Source organism: Nicotiana tabacum, chromosome 7 (genome assembly GCF_000715075.1).
Source record: "Nicotiana tabacum cultivar K326 chromosome 7, ASM71507v2, whole genome shotgun sequence".
Lineage (NCBI taxonomy): Eukaryota > Viridiplantae > Streptophyta > Magnoliopsida > Solanales > Solanaceae > Nicotiana > Nicotiana tabacum.
Genome location: NC_134086.1, coordinates 158,205,277 through 158,211,628, shown reverse-complemented (window position 1 = coordinate 158,211,628; position 6,352 = coordinate 158,205,277).

The window sequence follows — 6,352 nt, the reverse complement described above, 5'->3', positions numbered from 1 at the left end:
CATAATATGGTTGCGCCAGCCCCAAGTCAAGTTTATAGTGCGTACCTCAATTTGGTCTATTGACGAACGAAGGAGGGTGACATTTTCTTTTTCGCTTATGTTCTTGGTGGCCGCTACTAATTTTGCGAGGCAGTCTGCTTCGATGTTTTGTGCTCGAGGTATCTTGTCGAGTTGGCACTCGTCGAACTCGGGCATTAGCTTATGAATTTTTGCCTGATATTTAGTAGCCTCTGTTCTTTGATTTGGAACGTCCTTGTGACTTGGTTGACGATGAGTTATGAGTCACATCGGAGTATGACTCGCTGTGCTCCATTCTTGAGAGCTAGTTTCAGTCCTGCAATTACGGCCTCATATTAGGCCTCATTGTTAGTCATGTCAGGATACCGTATAGACTGGCGGATGACTTCGCCTGTTGGGACCTCGAGAATAAGTCCCAGTCCAGATCCTGACGCATTGGAGGCACCATGGGTGTACAAGAACCATAGCTTGGATGACTTGGGGGGAGGTACAGGAGGCTTCTTGCTCGGCCTCAGGTATTATTTTGTCGCTGAAGTCGGCGAGTACTTACGACTTTATCGCTGTTCGCGGCCGATATGTTATATCGTGCTCGGTTAATTCGATGGTGCACTTGGCCAATCTACCCGATAACTCGGGTTGATATAGGATGCTTCTTAGGGTGAAGGTCTTGACTATCGAGATGGAGTGGCATTGAAAATAGGGTCTAAGCTTTCATGAAGCTACGACTAATGCTAGAGCCAATTTTTCGATGTGGGGATACCTTGTTTCGACGTCGACCAGGGTTTTTCTAGTGTAATAGATTGGAGATTGCGTACCTTTGTTTTCACGGACCAAGACTGTGCTTACTGCGACGTCGGATACAGCTAGGTAGATTAAGAGACGTTAGCCAGGTTCTGCCTTGGCAAGTAGTGGGGGCGGGGACAAGTATGCCTTTAATTCTTTTAGGGAATGAATGCATTCAGAATTCTACTTGAGTTTGTTGTCCTTTTGAGTACATTGAAGAATTTGTGGCATTTGTCAGAGGATCGCGAGGTGAAACTAAACAGGGTGGCTATACGGCCGGTCAGCTTCTGCACCTGTTACTTGTTGGTCAAAATTTTCAGGTATTCCTTCTATCGCCTTGATTTGGTCGGGATTGGCCTCAATGCCTCTCTGCACCAAAAAGCCAAGGAACTTTCCCGAGTGCATGCCAAAGGCGCACTTTTCAGGGTTCAGTTTCATGCCATATCGCCTAAGTATGTCGAAGGCTTCCCTCAGGTGGTCGATATGGTCCTCTTTTCTTTTTGATTTGACCAACATGTTGTCTACATAGACTTTCATCGTTTTGCCGAGTTGCTCTTTGAACATATTGGTGACCAGCCTCTGATAGGTCGCCCCTGCATTTTTCAACCCGAACGACATGACTTTGTAGCAGTACGTCCCTTGGTGGGTGATGAAGGTGGTATTTTCCCAGTCCTCCTCCTCTATGAAGATTTGGTTGTAGCCTGAGTAGGCATCCAAGAAGCTTAAATAACTCGTGCCCCGCTATTGTGTCAATAAGCTAATCGATGTGAGGCAATGGGAAGGAGTCGTTCCGGTAGGCTTTGTTTAGGTCCGTGAAGTCTATGCACATGCGCCATTTCCCATTTTTCTTTTTCACCATGACCACGTTGGTGACCCATTGGGGGTACTTTGACTCTCGAATGGAACTGTTAGCAAGCAATTTTTCTACCTCTTCACGGACGGCCTCGTTGATTGCAACATTGAACTTTTTTTTGATTTGTCGTATCGATGGGTAGAGTGGATCGACATTCAACTTGTGTATTGCAATGTCTTTCGGGATACCTGGCATATCTACATGTGAGAAAGCAAACAGATCGGCATTGTCAGTTAAAAATTTATAGAATTTACTTGGTTTATTGAGTTTGTGGCTGATGCAGGCTTTTTTGTTATGCTCTCTTTTGTACAACTGGACGTGATCGAGGTCTTCCACTATTGACCTTGTGTCTTCCATGATGTCAGGGTCTTTGACGATGTCTATTTGTTCGTTGGACTCGGTCCCCGACTTCGGTAATTGCTATGCTCTTGAGCCCTCCCCTCTTAACTGTTGAGTGTATGTGCAATCTTGGGCGATGCGATAGCATTCTTAAGCTGTGCATTGTTCACCCTGGATGCTGAATATTCCACACGGAGTAGGGAACTTGATGATCTGATAATACTGGACAGGATGGCCCTCATGGCATGTATCCAAGGTCGCCCTAAAATGGCATTGTAGGATGTGTCTTGGTTCATGACATGGAATGTTGTTTCCAGGGTGACGCCCCCGGCTAGAACGTGCAATGTTATCTCTCCGGAGGTTCATTCAACTGCATTCTTCAAACCTGTTAGTGTTATGCAGTATGGTACTATCTTATCCTTGAGTCTCATTTGTGTGAGAACTCTAGGGTGGATAATACACGCATCGTTCCTGTCCTCTACCATGATTCCTTTTACATTGGTATCTGAAATTTGTAAAGTAATGACAATAACATCGAAATAAGGAAAAGTCAAACCATGGGTATCTGACTTATCGAATATGATACTGTCTTCGAGGTCATCATACCGTTCATGGGTGATCGACCGCTTCAATTTGTGTGTGGTGATTAACTTCACATGGTTGATTGTTGCTTTGTCGCCTCTGCCGATGATCATTTGGATGGTGCGGGAGAGGGAGGGTCGCTTTGGGGGCCTTGATGTTGTTCTCGTCCAAAGTCAAGGCTCTCCCTCAGTCGCTCATAAGCTCCTTTAAATGTCCTTGGTGGAGCATGTTTACTACTTCTTGTCGTAGGGCTATGCAATCCTCGGTCGATTGGCCCCGTTCCTGATGGAACTCGCAGAAGGCATTCAACTTTCTGGAATTTGGGTCTGACTTCATCTTTTGTGGCCATTTTACCTTGGGACCGAGCTTCTCTAGGGCGTAAACTATTTCGGAAGGAGACACAAAAAAATTATGAGTAGATAAAAGTGGAGGCATACCTCTTTCGTTTCGGTGAGTCCCCGTCTATGGCCTGGACGCCCCTTCGGCTTGGCGGGGAGGTAGTGGGATGGCCGCTCTGATGTACGGTTGATGCCTTTCCCGATTGAGTCGTAGTCTTGCGTAATCTCTTCAGCTTTCATTCCGACGATCTTTCCTTGATTCCATTTGGACTGACGTTAACCGTTGAGTTGGACCATTGAGGTCGTCTTCGTCTGCTCTCACCTCAGCAAAGTAAGCATTGTGAATTTCTTCCCAGGTGGTTGGAAGGTATTTCATGAGTCTGCTTAATAATTTTTGGTCGCCCTCAACGTGTTCCTTTTTAACCCGTTTTGAAAGGTCGCTACCGCCATCCCCTATGACATATTTGTCAGGCTCATTCTTACTATGTTGAACTGGGCAAGGAAGTCCCTAAGTCCTTCGCCAGACGATTATTTGATGGCGAATATGTCATTCACTCTGGCTTCTGCTTTCTTGGCCCCAGCATGGACGGTGACGAACTTGTCGGCCATTTCTTCGAAAGTCATTGTAGAACATGCTGGTATTTGTGAGTACCATATTAAGGCTCCCCATATTAGGATTTCGCCGAACTTCTTCAGCAGCACATGACGTAATGAATGATATGGTCTTCAGGGTCCATTGTGTCGTTCTATATTTTCAAATACGGTGGCATTTTGAAGGTTTTGGGTATGACATGTGGGGTTGCCTCCTCGCTGTACGGCTGTTCCACAAACCGACCGACGTTCCGTTTTGGCAGAAGTTTCGGGGCACCTGGTATCTTATCAACCCTTTTTTGGTGCTCCCTCATTTGGTCGTGGAGTGCTTTATTATCATTCTCTATTTCTTCCATTTTCCTCAGAATAGCTGCGAGGGCGTCGTTATTTACGTCAACAATGGTGTGAGTGTTACCTGTTGGCACAAGTTATGCATGAATTAGTATGTAGTCAACCAAAGGTTCCGTTAGTCACTTAGTTATGCATTTATGGAAAACTTATATATTAAAATAATTTCATATTTAACCAAAAAATTTTAGGCTTTTTTTGTTAAACCAATTTAATAAGTAGATAAAAGGTAAATCCTAGTTAAATATAATAAATCCTAGATCTGAAGTTCGATAATCTTGATGGTATGAACCGTGTGCAAGTCAATGAATGCCAAGTTAATGCTAAATGATTATCAATAAATATGAGAATGAAAACATGCAATAAATGTGACAAATGTCACTAAATGTAATAAAAAGGAATTTGTCACCCAAATATTGAATGAGTTGGATGATTCCTTCTTCTGACTATAGCGTGTGACAATAGACTATGGGAATGGACAAAGTGTTCTTGGATCTTGTGAATAAAAGAGGAATGTTTAGCAATGGAATCAAACAGAGGATACAAGACAAGCTTTTTGTATGTTCTTGATAGTCAACCTTTTACAAGATGTTCCTCTCAGAAAAGTCCAGAAGCCCCTTTTTGTTCCCCCTCTCTTCCTATTTATAAGAGATATTCCTAGAAAATCCTAAAAAAGTACAATTGGGAGAATATTCAATGGAATATTCCTATTCATAATCCTAAGAATATTCTAAGCGTTGTTGTTGTTTGTTCTCTACTTGACCTTGGCACTGGTCCCTCTCTCTGGGCGACTCCTCGCCACTGGCCCAAGCTTGGCTTCAACCTCGGCCTCAGCTCATCCATTTATATTCACTAAACTCGACCTAATTTTAACCCATACAATATAATCCCTCTCACACCAAAGTCCAAACGATCAAACAACTCCAAATATTTATTTTTTAAACTTCAACTACAAATAATATATTTTTGTAACTTCAACTACATATAGTATTTTTTCGTCTAACTTCAATCACATATTGTCCAAACATAGGTGATCAAGAACTTCAACCAAATATTGTCCTAAAATACTCTAAAGGGGTTGTTTGGTTGGGAAAGAAGTTATTTCATGAATAATTATTTTCGGATTAGTTATTTAGGGATTAGTTATCCCACTTCTTATGGGATAAAAAATATTACAATTTAGAGATAACTAATTTCAGGATTAGTAATACCATGATTTTATCTCAATCAAATGTAAAGTAAACTTAATTTAATATTTAATTTAGAAATTAATTATCACTTATCTCTCGTAGCAAAGGAGCCCTAAGAAAAGCTATAGTAAATAACAGTGTTTACCGGATAATTGAAGCTACTTGTTTAACCGGAGTACTAAGACGTAGCGTTTGGCCATTATTCTAGTGAAGAAGAGTACTAGTAGTAGTACAGTAGATATCACAAAATTCTTCTGAAATGGTGTTGGTCTGAATGGTACACTGCCCATTTACGTTAAGGCTGTAAAAACTGATAAATGTCAGAAACCTCTGACCACTCACTTTAATCACTTTTACTACTATGATGTTCACATTTACAGACAAATGTAGGGAAATGGCCATATGGCAGCAGCTGCCACAACCTGCATGACAGTAATGAGTGACTTCCCCTGCCCTGACCTATGTTCTTTTGTTTTCTTCATGGGTTGAGTGCCGTGTTGTTGTTCAATTATACTCCTACCTGTTTTTTTTTTTTTTGTCCTTTTTGTTATCTTTAAAAACATTACTACTCCTATTCTTTTGGTTCTAACTTATTAGCAAAAAAAGTTCAAATATTTAATTCACTAATAAATTCTTGAAGTACTTTAAATTTTAAAATAGTTTTTTAATAGGTAGTATCATTTAACATTACCATTATTGCTTTAACATTTTTCAACTACTATTAATTAATATAATGTATGAGTCAATATGTCTTGTTGCTTTAAAATTTTTTAACTACTACTAATATAATGTACTGTGTCAATATGTATGTCTTATAGAGTATTACATGGTCAACTAAACACCATAAAAAATGAGAGAGTAGTTCTTAAATCACATGATACTCTTTGTATTTTGGAGTTTCCAAGTTCATGATACTCCCTTCTATTTACTAAATTTTTCATAACTTTCAAAATTTTAAATGCTATTTTTTTTATCAATCTAATTCTCGAATTACTATTTAATATCTTAGGGGTCGTTTGGTTGAAATACGATTATTTATATTGGTATAAGTTATATTGAGATGAGTTATGCTGGGATTGTTATTTATTCGTTGTTTGGTATGTTGTATTAAGAATGACAATTGCATAATTTCTAAAAAGAAGGTATAAATTATATCGATGCTAATTACCCCACATTCTATAAGGTATAAGTTATCCCAGTGTTAAAATTAACACCGGGATAACTTATACCTGGTTTGCTAACCAAACAGAGTATTAAGGTGACATTAAATTTTTATACCACCCTTATACCTCATACCAAACGACCCCTAA